General features: G+C 40.7%; 1 long non-coding RNA gene across 1 annotated transcript in view; it reads right to left on the bottom strand.

Annotated features, from left to right (window-relative positions):
- LOC117947259 overlaps positions 1 to 8,316 on the bottom strand; it is a 54,562-nt gene extending 46,246 nt beyond the window's left edge. The window contains exon 1 of the long non-coding RNA XR_004657202.1: positions 7,850 to 8,316. This is a non-coding gene — a long non-coding RNA (uncharacterized LOC117947259). The remainder of the gene's footprint in view (positions 1 to 7,849) is intronic.
- Between the last annotated feature and the right edge of the window lie 8,218 nt (positions 8,317 to 16,534).

Here is a 16,534-nt window from a genome sequence, read left to right as displayed (position 1 = left end):
AGAGAGAGAGAGAGAGAGAGAGAGAGAGAGAGAGAGAGAGAGCACGCTTGTCAGCCAACACGGGTCATGAAAAATGCATGGAGGTTGTGGTGTCAGTTTGCTGGAGCGAAAGCTGCAGAGAAAGAGCACTGACAGGGTTTTCTGATCTCTGCAACTCTTGCTGTCTGCACTCTCACTCACCCGGCCAGCCTGTGCCTTTCATGCGCTCCGGCTCACTTCATTAGTCCTTACTTGCTGCTCCTGAGTTGTACTTTACATGTGCTTTCTATAGGTTTCACTTTGCTGTTGACAGCGATTGTAGAAATACACTCCATCTCCCATATAGGATCTACATGATAAGGGCCCCATACATACTGTACATAACCCGAAGAGAAAACACATTTGTTCAGTATAGGGATGAAACTACCCAATGAAAAATGAATTATCAAAAAAGAAAAACCTTACATAAAAGAATTTGAACAGTCTTTTTACCCAGTCTTGCTAAAAAGGATGTCTGAGCTCAGTCACATTGATTTAAAAGTCAGATTTTGTCTTCCTGCATTAATCAAACCTAAATGTGCCAGAATTAGTACACAAGGAGAGGTTTTAACCTTGAGTGTGAACACAGTTTACAGTGTTGTTTCGGCTTCTAGGTTTACAGTTGCTGTGCTTAGGAAATAGGGAAATGCCACCCTGTAATGAAAACATTAACTTTGGAGAACAGCCATGAAAATGGTCAATCTGATCATATGATGTGCACCGTAAAAATATGCACATCTTATTTAGTGATTTATGCAGCTTAATCTAAGGATAGGGATATTATGTTTCATGCCAAGCCAGAAAAAGTCAAGTCATTCCACAGCAATACTGTTCTGCCAAGACTAAAGGTTTGTACAACAGTACAACCAAGTCATAACAGCATGCTATCTGTTTATCATGACAGAAAACTGACTAATATTACCAATCAAAAAAAAAAACTTTAAAAAAAAACGCTTCAAAACACCAGTTGTCTAAGATGTAGCCTCAAATTAAATAACTGAAAGTTGATGCAACGTGATGTATTGTAAGAATAAAAACCATGTTCAATGCACACAAATAAGGGATGCAGGCCAAAATACAGAATGTAATGGGCTGTTCTCACAGCAGACATTTTGATGTGTCATAGTAGGAAAAGCACAGGTGTTACTGATAACACTAACGATGGCTGCAATCTATTAGGTCCCACTGACAGTGAGCAAGCATGCAAGGGACCTTGACCCTGAAATCAAAGCTAATTATTTACACCTGTGGTTTTCCCTGTGTGAAAGTCAAAATGTCTTCTGTGAAATTGGCCAATAGGAGATACATTAGGCTCGTTCGAGATGAGCCAGATCTGCGCAGAATCGATCACCGGCGATCGGCGCCCGTTGCATGCCGGTTAGATTTCTGTCCGACTTGATCCCGACTTGCTCTGACGTCATGCACACGTGGCCAACGGAAATCTCACGAGAGCGAGGCGGCCGCAGTTCGGAGACGCAGTCGGCGCAGTTGCTTTTCACCGACTGCAAGAGCCAGGCGGACCCAGGCGGACCCAGAGCATGCTGGGAAACGCCGGCTTCTCAGCTGATTTAACACCTGATTGGTGTAAACCATGATGACGATTTATATAAACTTTTTATAGTTTTTGAATCGGAGGGATTTTAATTGCTATTTGTCTGACTTAAAGACTTATTCTGTCCAGAACAAATGTTATGTGGCTGATAGTGACGTTTAGAAGTCAGAGAAACTAAATCTGTTCAGATCACGGATCATCTACAGTGTGTGGTTCATTAAAATCAGCAACAGATCTCATGTAGAGCACTTTGCCAGCTACCCTGTTATAATTAAAACAACTGGAGACAGTGTTCAAGCTGATATGTAGGTCTGATTATATTTTATTAAATCGGAATCGCACCACAGTGTTTTTGTCACTTCCTGTCCAGCCTGAAGGCGGCTGGAATCGGCTGGAAACTGTCCGACTTTACCGCAGCTTTCTGTCCCCGCCCCCGCTGCTGCCGCCTGCTCTCGTCCACTTTACAGGCGAGGCGCAGTTCATCTCGAACGAGCCTATTTTCTTGAACAGTGCCGTTGTTAGGAGCCTGTTTGTACAAGACCATGAGTTGTGATGTCACAATACAAGAAATGTAGTAGTCAATACCAATGAGGGGGGGGAATCTCACAATTCGATGCTAAAAGGATTATTGATGCAACATTTTTTTTTCATATACATTTCAATGAGTGATATTTAAAAGTATACATATAGATCTGAGGTTGTTAGATTTTGACATATGAGGTACTTGTCAAACAAAAGTTGTAAGGAAATGTTTTGTCTGCTGAGGTTTTTATTTTGTAGTCATTCCACGATTAAGCCTTAAAGATGCTTTTGAAAGTCACCTTCGCTCAAATCTTCCATGTCAGAGGCTCAGTCATGTTTAAAAGTGGAGAATTGGATTCTTAGAACATGAAACAAGAGGTGGTCAGATGTAGAGCCCGACCAACAAAGGACTTTGTAAGGCCAATACCGATAGCAATATTTGGTTCTTTAAAAATCCAATATATATATATATATATATATATATATATATATATATATATATATTTAAAAAAAATTAATCCAGAAATGCATTACAAAACATAAACAGAGTTCATTCCTGACATTAGTGTAGTTATTTATGAGTTCTCACTAAATTAATTAATTAATTGTTGCTATAATAATAAATGCTTGTTCTGAAAATCACGTCTGGCAACAATAACAAACTTCGAGCTAGCAAACTACATGCTGAAAATGGAAAGTTTTAAAGAAAGAAATTTGGATTGTGAAGTAATGCAGGATTGGTTCTTTTCAGAGAATGATTGTAAAGATTAAAAAAGATTACCACAAGACTATGTTTACCAACTGGGATGTTTGGGGGCCGATTGGAGGGGATGTCTATGGACGAAATACGTGGCAAAACACTGGTAAAAGGAAATCTCGTTTAACCATGTATCCAGCTCGTATAAATAGCTAGCACTCGTTACTGTATTGTGTGAACAGTTAACTTGTATGTGGCGTTTTCTATTGTGGGGTGCAAATGTTCCACCAAAACAAGGTCCTCCCGAGAGTGTTGTGCAGAGCCATAAGGTACAGTACATCCCATGTCTCTTATTGGAACGCTCCTCGTTTTTTTCAGAAAAAACAAATACTACTCAAATAATGAGCAAAAAGAAACAAAACACTATGCAGTACTAAAAAGATAACTTTTACTGTACAAATCCATTGTCCAAAATATCAATTAATGCATAATCAAATTAACCAAATGTTTGGCTTTCATAATTTTGGAACTGGTTCCAATTCAAAACTAATTTTGGATCCCCAATCCTGGAGGTCCCAGAATGCCTTGCCATATAGTCTCAGAAACTGCTGCTGATAACAATAACAAATTGAAACGAAAAGGCTTTCTCCTCATTTGCCATGCCACTACAATATATTACATCTAACCTTGTTTTGCTGCAAAATTACACTCTTCAGAAGTTTTTCTTTTAACAACAATCTTATTCATTTTCAAAATCCAAAACACCGCAACATACAGTCAACCAAGGTTGCAGTCACCTCCCGCTCCCAGCTTTAGAGAATGAGCAGAAGAGAAAGACAAACAAGTTGTTTCTCTATTTGGCGAGTAAGTATATTAGGATGGCTTTTACACGCTTGTTGAGACAGCCTTGCTTAATGGACTTTGTGTGTAAAACACTATCAATGAATGGTGCAGCACAATGAATAATTAACTGCACTGCTGTTGAATACGCTGTATGCTTTCATTATTCAACCATGTTTACGTATGATAAGCCTGTGCGTCTGAATGCTCAAATCACAGTCTTTCCATCGAGATCTGGCAAGAGAAATGATTGGAAGTATCCACTGCATCACCAGAGAACCATCAATGCTAGTCTTCGTATGGTTGGATCGTCTTTACTGGCTGCCGCCCTCATTTGATTCCCACACTGCTATACTGCTTGTATATAATAAATATCGTATGCTGGCAGCATACGATATTTGACTCCAGGCGAGAGAGGAACCCAGCAGTGAGTCAGTGGCTCTCCACATGCACTGATATGTCATAGGGAAAGCTTTGTGCTTTATACATATGCATATCCTGTGTGTTTGCTGCTCAAACATCTTTATTTTTAGATATGATTTTGAACCTTAGCGTCGGTTTTACTTTTCCTATCTGTATGCTCAGAAGACTAATGAATGCATGAGAGAGTGGAGTTGACTGTATAGTTACTGCCCTACTTTCACAAAATATTTGTAATCAGATAGAGCTGGGCAATATATTGATATTGTAGCCATATCGTGATATGAGACTATATTTCATCTTTGTGGTTTACCCATGACCTCCCTGCTGAGGAGGGCAGGGGAAAGGAGACTGGTCTAAATTTGATTATTGCTAGGTGAATAAAATGCTTAATACATTTATTGGACAATAATACAAATGAATAGCTATAATTATTATTAATATAATAATAATAATAATAGCTTCTGTGTGCAAATGGGCTTCAACACACAAAACATAACCTTATTCAGTCAAGTTAGTGAAAAACAACATCTCTGCACTAGCATCACTTCTCTTTTCCCCTCCAGACTCTCCCAACATTTTCCTCCTACGTCACACACCAAAATCTCAATGTTCTCGCTTTGTGCCCGACTAGCCCATCTTATTATCTCCAACCCTTCGAGGCAATTTCCAAAAAATGTGCCGTTTATTCCTCTTCTACATACTCTGCAGTCTGCCATCTACCTACGTGTCAGCCTGACTGTCTTTTTGTCCCCATCCATTCTCTCAGTCTGTCTACCTACCTCTCCGTCTGCACTTTCTTTATTCCGAAGAAGGATTGTCTACCTGTCCTATGTTGAGTTTGCCTGACTTGCATTGTGTCTGCCAGACTCGCTGTCTTAGGATATCACTGTCATAGTGTTTGACAGCGACACCTGTCTGCTAAGTACTAAGCAGTGTTTCTCCTGTCTGTCTATATTTGGGTAGTTTGCAGTCTACGAGTCTGTTCAGCTGGTCGGCTGTGCCGTTGCACTGCGTGTCTGATAATCAATGCGACACATACAGACCCTCAGTGCCTTGCCCTTGTCTGGTGTAGTGAAGTCATCTCCATCGACATTCTCCTCTGCCCTGCCTCGGCCTGTATTGCTCTGCTGGGTGTGTTTGTCAACACATATGTGATAAGGGATCTAGGGTTGCTTTTACACCTACCTCATTTGGTCCGTTAAAATGAACCCTGGAGCATTTTGGTGGGATAGTCCGGTTTGTTTGGGCTGGTGATCAAACAATCAAACTTCAGTCCGCTTAAAAAAAAAAAAGAGAGGGTCTCGGTTTGCTACCAAGTGAACTAGAGTTCAGTTCACTTCAGGTGGGAATGCGACCTGACCATAATACAGGAAGTGGACCAAAAACAGAGCATTTGCAAGCCTGAAATTTTAACCTTGCAAACAATATACAAACATGTATATGATTTAAAGGGATGATAACTTTAGTTAGTTTATTAGTGCAGTTTATTATGAGCACACATCGCTGGTCGTCTGTGTGACATCATCTCCCTCTCCTTCACTCGCTGTCTGTCTGGTATTACTAAAGTATTTCTGAGACCCAAAATGTCGGCGAGTTTCAGATATTTAGTCCAATAAACAGGCGACCGTCTCAATTGTGCAACATGTCTTGACAGCGTGTGGTCCATTTGACAAAGTGTAGTGTGAAAACAAACCGAACCAAATGAAAAATGCAACAATGTCGCAACTTCACCCCCAAAACGCACAGAGTCCACCCAACTATGTGTGTAAGCACCCTAAGAGAAAGATTCAAGGTTTCCAAAGCACATATGGACTAGTTTAATTCAACAGAGAAGACTCAAAATGCAAGTCTCGATCTTCCTCCGAAAGAACTAGAAGGTAATTGAAGTCAAAGAGACTGGAATAATTGGTTTTCACATCACATGCTGCCAAAATGATCCCCGGCTACGACAGATGACCAAACTCAGACCAGTTCATAAGCTACTTGTTCAGTCCCTTTTCAAATGATTACATGACTGACTGAGTCTATTCGAGACTCCATACAAAAATATAACAATACAGAAATAAAGTCGTTTTCATACAAGTCTCAAAAATGATGCATTATTTTTACAAAAAACACCAAGTGGATTTCTGAGGAAAATGTGTATTCACTAATCTTTTCAGATGTCAGAAGCTGAAAGTAATGCAGCAAGATAATGGCAGCAGGTTGTAGGGAAGACAACAGCATTCATTTCTGCCCTACCAGCTTAATGAAAGAAAAAGGCTGGGACAGTTACTGTTGCACTCTTCTTGCAAGAAATCATGCTTTTCAACAGAGCTGATGACCGCACAGCAAAAGGTTTCATCACTCTTGCTCAAAGCCAAGATGTTTAACATATTAATTAGGACGCTGACCAAGGAGTCCCGTCTGCTATTGGGCTCATAGGGAACTGGGAGCTCACAGACGTAATTTGGTGCTAGCCCAACACATGCCTCAAAGCTATTCTCCAAAAAGTATTTCTAAGTGCAGACATGCTAAAATAGAGCAAACAGGATACGTTTCTAGGAATTATTAACCAGATGTGATATAATATTACCCAGCTTCCTAGAGGCAGGCTTAACACTAAGCATACTTTACAAAGGCTAAAGCAGAGTATTTGGATCATTTGGCTTCAGATTTGCATTTAATCTCAGATTCATTGTCAATTTAGTTATGTAAGGCGCATAGATCTTTTACTAGAGAAGGAAACCTAACCTAGCCCTGAGTCGCCTTCATATGATATATAGTACCAAGGTGGGAGCTGTTTTCTAAAGCTAAAGCATGGAGATAGAGACGAATAAAGAACCAAACTTTAAAGGACAGCGGATGAAACATACTGTTACAATAATGAGGATGGGTTCCATGTTTTCATATCTAAGCAGCTGCTTAGATATGGATAAAGATATTGCCATTCTATGTAAATCAGCAGTAAATGTCATTAATATCTTTAATATCAGAAATGCTTGTATTCATTAAACCAAAAAGATAATAAAAATAGCTGCTACCTCTATAATAAAGGATTAAAAGGACAAGACAAGATACTTTTTTTCAACTACATTGGCAGCATGTTTCTGAATGGTTTGGCTATGGCCATCTTGGTTATTTACAATGCTGGTAAAACAGAAAGAAGCTTGTATCAACAGAACATTTTAACTAGGGAGCTAGAAATACAATCTACAGTATTAATTCAGTCACTGTGGGATTAAGTGGTACTCTAGTGACTTGAATACACTCATTAGAAGTCACAATAATTAGAGTGATGACGCTAACCCACTGTCGTTAAGAAAACATTATGCTGTTCACGGCAAAATGAATTTTTCCCAGCATGCATTTTGACTTGCTGTGGTAGGAAAACCCCAGGTGTTTCTGGAGACCAACCTAAACTAGATATTCTATAGAAAACAGAGCCACACAATTAGATGTTCAGTGCAAAATACACATTGGATGGCGGCAGATCTTCACGCATCCGTAGGCGTGTCAAAGCAGGCCTCCCCGGCTACATCAAAAACAGTAAATCAGCTGCAAAGACTCGCAGCACAAAGAGTTACTCGCCATAGTTACACCTGCTAGTAACTATCTCTGAGAAATAATGACAACATGCTCTAACGTTATTTTCCATTCCAAACCATCAGTCTGCCACCTCACTAAATGTAACCGGCTAAGCTCACACTGATAGGTTGTAATGTGTCCCTCAAGCACCGACTTACCAATTAGCCAAGCATCAAGCACTGCTCATTAACCTAGCAATAGGCACGCTTTAACACAGCGTGACGTCTTACCTTAAGTCATGTGTTTGTTCCTCCACCGTGCAGAAGCATCCACCGCCAAACTTTATTACAGGCCCGTGAGCCGGTATTATATATCTGCCATTTGATGGTGTAAATTAATTCCTCAGGTTAGACCCGACCACGTAAAACGAGCGCGAAGTGGAGTAGCCTGCTTTAGCTAGCTAGCTAGCTAAACTAGCTAGCTGGTGGCGCAGGTTAATTAACCCGTCAGCAGCTGCACTAGCTTGCTAGCATCAGTCCAGAACAACGGTCACTGGAACCTTTTCTCCCACTGCCCCGCAGTTTTTGTTCCACGACGTGTTTCCAAAGTTGGTGTCTTCACTGTCCTCCTCAGCGTTATTGCAGTAGTTTTCTCTTTTTCTTACAAATGCGTTATTCCTGCAGCCCTATTCCACAAGTTTCCACTAACGTTACTCCCTGTGTGTACAGCAGTGCCACCCGGTGACGGTGAGACGTACAACGTGAGGATGTGACGTTCAAAATGAAAGATACAATTATTCGAAGACTGTTCATTTGTGGTCAGGTTGGTTCAGTGGTAGAGCGGGAACATATGTGCTGAGCGGTGTCTGCCTCGACGCAGAGAACCAGGATCAAGGGTTCGACTCCGACCTGCATAACTTCCCTCTCTCTCACCTTTGTCACTTAGCTGTCCTGTATAAAACTAAAGTTAAGTTTTAAAATAAAAAAATAATAAACAGAAAATGAGGAAGGGGGCAAACACTTTTTCACACCACTGTAGACTATTTGACCCTTGACAATCCGTATGCAGTGATGAAGCAAACCTCAGCACACGTTACGCTTCCTGGGTGGAACTTCTGTTAAGTGTAACTGCTAGTGTGACCTTATGTATTAGAGGAGGCCCCATTCTCAGACCAGAGCAGGTTGGCAGAAACTTGCGAGACTGTGCTGCACACAGGGAACCAATTAGAACAAAATCGGAAAGAAAACACTGTGGTATAAGACAGAACTTCTCTACCACAGGAAATCAGAAAGTTATATCAGTTCTAGTCACTAATGTGAGCATTTGGGATTGCAGTTCAAGGGCTGAAGCAGCACAGGAGTCAACCAGTCTTCAACTTTCTGCTTGTTAGCTTTCCGCTTTTTTTTCCTCAACCCCATGTTTAAGGGTCATTTCATAGCAACAAAGTAGTTTAAACCAAAACTGCATATCATAATGCAAAAATCATGATAAAAATCATATCATGATAGCCATCATAAGGATTCATTGTGTACTTTAGTCACACCTGCATAGGTTAACACATTAAGAGTAATTAACAGCTCACAGTCTCTGTGCTTAAAAGTCTCTTGTCAATTCAAAAACTAACCAATTAAAATATGCACCCCACTCATTAGTGGGAGAAACGCCTTCAAAGAAGAAGTTCTCCAAATTAAATGACTAAAATATATTCTTTGTCGTTGCCTTCTAGAATGACACATTGACTGTGTTGTTTCATTAGTTTTTTTATGATGTCAGTACAAATTAAAAGTCCTAGAAGAAGTCCCTAAAAGTAAAGGACCAAAGACGCCAATTGTAACTCTTCTAAAATGACACAGAGAAGTTATTTCTGACCTGACAAAGCTATCGGCTGGACGTTTCGGTTAAAATGACTACTTCCTTAAGGTTAGGGGACCTTTATTGTCATGGGGAGGAAGAAGGGCTAGAAGGGTTGCAAAGGGTGGCCCCTGCCCCCCTCTAAAATATGATCCCCCCAATCCGTTACACTAAAGTGCTGTCAATCTGACAATTGCGATTTCCATTGTATCAGAGAACTGTTACTTAGTTGCCTGGAACGGAGCGGGTAATTGGTCATGTGACAAGGGCTGGGGAAATTGGCAGAACAGTGTTTTCACAACCTTCTACCTGTGAAAGTGCCCTGAAACGGCAGTCAAACCCATAACTTACTACCTGTGAACTCGTTCCAGATTGTTGTGCTCCCAGTTAGTTTTTTGTGTCACACAAACATTAACAACAATTGCAACCCCTGTTGATGCTGTGCAGATGCCAGTGATTAACAACGAGAAATAGAAATAAATAGACATAAATAGGCAACGCAATGTAATTACGTAAATTATAATCAAAACAATACACATACAATTCTGTACTACTACAGGTTATGTTTATTAAATGAAGCACAAAATATGTAGAAGACTAGAAATTGCCAGAATCAGCTAGCAATGTTAGGTAGCCATTAGCTAACACTAGCTAACGCTAGCTAGAAAGCTTTGTCGTGACTTTCAATGTTTTATGTAGCAGAATTACTTTATGTTGTTCTATCTTACCCAAAGTTTTCTATATTTCTAAGCTACAATATTACAGTAAACACGTGGTAATAGGTTAGGGAATGATTGTGGTAATGCTTCCAAAAACTGTCACAGCGAACGCTTGTGTGTCTTGCCTGGTCCATGAGTGCTACATTGCCTCAGAAATGATTTTTACAATTATCTTAGACCATATTTTTGTTAACTCGGCTACTCATCTCAAACTCGAGGTCTCTGAGGCCAATTGCTGAGCTTTACTGCTCTATCATCTGATATTCTTTGTAAACCTTTTCCAAACCAAAGTGCTAAGATGCTTTTGGAAAGCCAGGCTTAGCTGTGCTTAGTACCAGATGACTCCTCAAGCCCCATGCTGCTTCCAATATCCCAGCATTGCCTGCAGCCAAGTCATATAAGTGATACAGGGAAAGAGAGCAGGAGCACAGAGGAGAGCAGAGACGCTAGGAGAGGGAGGGGGTAGATGAGAGGTCGGAAGAGATAAAAGGATGACAGGGGAAGTGGAGGAGTGACAGAGGAGAATGGAGAGGCACGAGAGTGGTACACGCCATGGTGGTCTAAGATGACTAGTTTGTTTGAGCATCCGTCCATCCTGCTGAGGCAGAGAGGGAGAGACATGTGTGAGGATACTTCAGTGGTTAGTGAGAGGAAGGTGAAGTAAGCTCCTGCGGGGGGACAGCGAGGAGCAAAGTAGGCGGGGGGTTAGAGATTTTTAAAAATAGCCTGAGCTGAACTTACAAGCTGAATTCCTAGTGCCACACTTGCCTTTCATTGTCTCTAGTGGTCTGTCATTCAGTGCTTGCCAGCAAAGCACTTATGGTCCTCAAATGTTATGCAGGGCAAAATCAAATCGCCGGCAGAGTGGCCGGGGTTTACCCAGTCTATCAGGAACCCCCAACATGCCAGAATGTTTACTTATTTTCTGAATAACCAAATATTACGCCATGAACAAAGCAACTGTCTGTAATTAGTTAGGCCAACAAATTATTGTTCATTTTTTGAAAGCTCTTTCTCAAAAAAAAAATTGTCTTAACCTGAATCCGACATATTATTAGCAAATAAAAATCATTTGTGGAATTAAAGCCCATTGATGATAGGCTTACTGGCCTATAGGTAAGTTGGTCACCAAGCCATCCACAGATACAGTTAATCCTAAAAGTCACTGTGCCACATGTACAGTATGTTTAACATGTGTATCTATAATGTGTATTTAACATGTGTAGCCCCTGGTGATACTTTTTAATTTATTTCATGTTGTGTTGAGCCTTCTTAGGGTTTTAAAAATAGTGATTTTGATGTTATCATAGAAGTGCCCTTAGCACTCCCACTCAAAAGGCCATTTGACCAGAAAACGAGAATACAGTAAATCTTAAAAGTGGCGCTTCTGTCCTAATTTTGTACATTCAGAGAAAGAGCCTAGGTTGCATTTTGGCGAGAGTTGCGCTTTAAACAACGTGGGCGCTGGACGGGAAATTGACATCTGCATCGGTCTTAAACTAGCAAAGACACTTGCGTCGGGCGATAGGTTCCTATATGTTTAGTCTCAACAAAACAGTTCTATAAATGATCTAGCAAAGTAACTGCTACAGAAACACGACTAAGAGACTACAGCCATGCTAGCAGCTCTACCGTATAAAGCAGTATTTAGGCATAGTAGTACTTTGACCTAGATTCTAACATCAGCATGCTAAACATGCTCACAATAACAATAGTAACATTCTGAGATTTGCTGGTATAATGTTTTGTGTGTTCACCATCTTATTTTATCATGTTATTATGCTAACGCAGGTTTAACAGTGCTAAACGCAAAGTACAGCTGAAGCCGAGTGGGATATTACGCAGGTATTTGGTCACAAACCGAAGTAAAAAAAAAAGAAAAAAAAGTGAGCTGATGAGAAAAGTCTCAGGATCACCAAAGTTATTACAATTCCTCCTGAGGGGAATAAAAATGTCTGTGCCAAGTATTTTATTGCAATCCAATAGTTGTTGAGACATTTCACTCAATGTCACTAAACTTGTGTGAACCTTACACTGGCACTACATGGAAAGTCATTAGGTCACCAAAGTCATTAGAATGTATCCTCTGGGCACCATGGACATCTGTACAAAATGCCATGGCAATCCATCCAATAGTTATTGGATAGTTATTGTTACTATTTCTGTGTGGACCAAAGTGATGGACCAACCGACAGACTGACAGATTTTTTTATCCCTAGAGCTACAACTCTGGCTAAAAAAAGCTGAATCATACCTTTTTTCTGTTTCCCCTTCCGATGTCTTTACTAGGCTACCTTTTTTTCCTCATAATTCACAGCGGATTATTTACTTTTAAGAATTTTTTCTTCTTCTCTCTCTTTACTTCAGAGTGACAGTGGATAGACAGGCTGGGAGAGAGATAGGTGACTACACTTAGCAAAGGGCCACAGGTTGGATTCGTACCCAGGCCAATGGGAAGGAATCAGCATAAATGGGGCGCACACTCCTTCTGGGTGAGCTAGAGGGCCTCCCAATTCTCTTCTGATTTAATAGAAAAGTGTGAATGTGCTGAAATTTAACATTGGTCAAAACCAGCCCAGTATTGCGGAATTCATGTTGGTAGTGGATAATTCTGCATTGCACGACTTACATCCAATGAGTCCCAAGGCATGAAGTGGCCTAACAAGGCGGGAAGAAAAAATTTCCCCTTCACAGGCCCACAATTAATATTGGCTTTTTCAGTTTTAGTGGCCAAGCCTTTACCATGAACCATACATTACTTGGCACTTAAAGACATTGAAGAACTGTAAACGTTGGCATTGAAAGTTTAAATTTGGTCAGACCTGTCAATCAATAAATATCTTCTTGATGGAGCAACCATTTTCAAAATGCTACCAGTTCACATACAAAGACAAGTGTTATTAGTTATTGCAACCTTAGATTTCTAGAGATAAGTTGGAGTTTGTTTTCATTGAATTCCATTAAGTGAAATGCTTAAAAGCTAGTTACTTTCACACTGCCTTCCATGCTGCACGCTTGATCTCCTTCCCGCACTCTCCAGATGTTAATCACAGTTCAACAGTCTTCATACACATTAAGTCTTATTCTTTCAATTTTTTTGTTTAAGCCTAAGCTCCAACTCACAGTACTTCCCTATTTTTCCAAACACATCAGGTATTAATAAACCCATTTCTTCCCGTTTACCTGACAAACCTGATGGACAATAAAGTTCAGAGCAGCAAATGTTAGATGAAGAGTCAGTATGGTAGGTTGAATTAATGAATTGCGTTCTGTAGGTTTTAAGACATGCACTTACACAGTTGATCAACTCAGCACTGCATTTAATTCAGCTTTGACGGAGTGGAAGCAGCCAGAGCAGACGTGACTCTGTCTGCTGTCCTGATTCTGCTGTCCTGATTCTGCTCCATCATCTTATTTCCCCTGCTGGTCGTCATTTACTGGGGCTTCATAAAGACAGAATGAGGGAGCCAGCATTAACCTCCCGAGACAACCAATGTCAACTCTCTCTCCTGCTTCTCCCCTCTCTGTCCTTCTTACCCCATGTTGCTTTTTCTCTTATTCCCCCATCCTCTGTGATACTCTTCTTCACTCTGGAGACACAGAGGAGTCTTATCACAGTTTAATCTCCAGCTGAGAGTCGGCGGGGTCGGGCCCAAGCCAATGTGACTTTGTCGTTTATTCGGTGCCGGGGCATCTTAGAGGATGGCCGAGTGTTTGTGTTGAGAGGGGACGGGGTGATTGAATTGCCAGAAAAGCCTCTGGGCTCTCAAAAAAAAAGGAGAGAAGAGGAAAATAAAAGAGAGGGAGAGTGATTTTTCCCAACAAGCACAATTCAAACATGGTAATCTGATGCCCTGTGATACTCGAACACATAACTAGACATTGGAGCTGCGGGCGATTGGGCGGTGTTGTCTGCTGTCTGTGAGAGTGTGTGCAACCCGTAGCTTTATCCAAGCACTGCTACCTACCTACTGTGACAAGTGCTACAGCAGGGAATCCAAATGATATGCATGAGGCAAATTAAGGAGAGGATAGAGAGAAGAAGAGGAGTGGAAAAGAAACTTCTGTGAAACACTCCCTCCGTCTGCCTCTCTTAAGGACCACAGTTGGTAGAGAGAGGGGGGAAAAAAAGATCAGAGATAGGAAAGAGGAGGATTGGGACGATGAAAAGAAACTGGGTAGGAAAGAGAGATAATTACAAATGTCTCAGCTTGAAACCTCACCGTGAAGAAAAAGAAATAAAAAGCCAGAGACTTAAAGGACCCCACAGGTGGAGGAAAGTATAATAAAAAAAGCACTTAGGACAATAAAGAGAGGTCAATCCCATTCAGGACAAAGACACGGTGTCTGTGATATCCAGGTCAGATTTTCTCCGGCGCTCTGACTCTCTCCTCTTTATGTTTTCGTAATGGGCTTTTTAATTTGATTGATGGGTTGCCTGTTAAATCGTCTTGTTCCCAAGGGGGAGGGCTCCCATTTTAAATGTTACAGTTTCCAATTGGTAACGGATAATCTGAGGGACGCGAGGGGAGAACAGGACTTTGTCTGTTTTTAAATCACATGCTCTGGGAATGACTAATGAGGAAAAAGAGAAATATATATATAAGTAAAAAGCTCAAAGCAGTGTCTGACGCTCCATTGTTTGCTCTATATAGTGGACAGTATACAGACATTTTGGAGACTTATGAATCATTATCATTTTGCGTCGAGGCTTGCAGGTGTAGTAGAATCACACAACAATCATTTTTGCATCTATAAAATACATCACATACTGTGGAATTGTTGTAAGAATGCAGTGTACATGACATGGGGACTATTTTTTGTTGCATTGTTGGAATCTTTTGAGGGCACTATATGTTGCATGAATTTCAAACTCAAAATGCTGACATTAAAATAAAATGACATAGGCTAAATGTAGTGCATTACTTCTATGTCTTGGGAATCATTCTTCTGTTAGGGCTACAAAGACACCAAAGACATCAGCAGAACGGCGCAAGAGTTAGCGTTAAGCTGCAGAAAACTTCATGTTTCTACCAAAGGGCTAGAACCGGACCAGATCATAGCCACCGACTCGCAGCAATAGAGAACAGGGGAAGACACCGGATTCAACGAGCTACTCCATCTGCGATAGCCAAGTTCCAATCCCCTCCAGGTGTTTTTTTTACTGACAAAATCTTGATCTGATCTTGAGTTAGGATAAACATTGGCCTTGTCAAAAATAGTTTTTCCTACTTGAGTGCCTGGCACAAAATGAAAAATGCACTGCTCTGGACATTGTTTACTTCATTATCGGACTGAGCATGGGAATAGGATTCGGTTTGGTATGGCAGAATCTATCCAGTGGTTTCGGAATTCGGCAGAACCCCAAAAATCTGGGTTCGGTGCATCCCTAATTTACAAGTCAGAACATTGTAACTACAATAACTTGACATGAATGTGACATCGAGGCACAGTTGCTTTGAGCTTAAATGGTTAACATCAGCCTAGTCTTACATTGCCAGACCTTCCTCCAGAGTGCTGCGGTAGAGGGTCTAACAAGTCCACACAGCATTCCTGGATGGGAGAAAAACATGATCTGGTTTATTGGCATTTCTTAAACCAGGGGTCTTTAACTTTTTTTATACCAAGGACCCCTTAACTTAAAGTAAAATGGAGCAGGGACCCCCTACAGCATATATTGTATGAATAAAGATGCATAATGAACAGGGCAAATTACAATAATGTGTAGGGCAGCCTTATGCCTTTATACATACTGTTCAGTGCGTAGAATACTAAGCTATCAAAATAACATTTGTTGGCTTGATTTTATAAATCTTTTAATGTTAAACATACATGTGGCACAGTGATTCTTTAGGATTAACTGTATCTGTAGATGGCTCTTAGTGACTACCTCACCCAGAAAGCCTATCATCGGTGGGGATTTAGATTTGCTAATCATTTTTAAATTCATGTTAAAACATTTTAATTTGAAAATAAATTAACAATAATTTGGAGGCCCCAAAGTAGCGACTTGCTAAGCGCCAGACATAGCCACATTGCCTCTACAATATAGCCTCGGAAAGAAGCTTGTTTTGGTGGAACGTGTACGGTCAAAGGTTGTTTCAGTTTTGCAATAGAAAACTCTGATTGGACAGATTGTCTAGCTAGCTGTCTGGATTTCCCCTGCAGTGATCTGAGTAGCAGTTAGTCCTCATGAATCCACCGAAGTTTAAAAAGCCAACACAAGAAAAGAGGAAGGTAAATCACATCCGGTGGAATTTCTGAGGCACCGGGGCAATCCTGGAAGTGGAATGTTGTGGCTATAGACTACCATCAGTGTGTTAGCATGTTGATGTCTAGCAGGTATCATTTTAACTAGATTTAGGACTCCAAGCATGGTTACATTAGTACTGCAGGAAGTACAGT

The sequence above is a fragment of the Etheostoma cragini genome, chromosome 7, assembly GCF_013103735.1.
Source record: "Etheostoma cragini isolate CJK2018 chromosome 7, CSU_Ecrag_1.0, whole genome shotgun sequence".
NCBI lineage: Eukaryota > Metazoa > Chordata > Actinopteri > Perciformes > Percidae > Etheostoma > Etheostoma cragini.
Note: the sequence above shows the minus strand (reverse complement) of the source record. Positions and strands in the feature narration are given on the sequence as shown.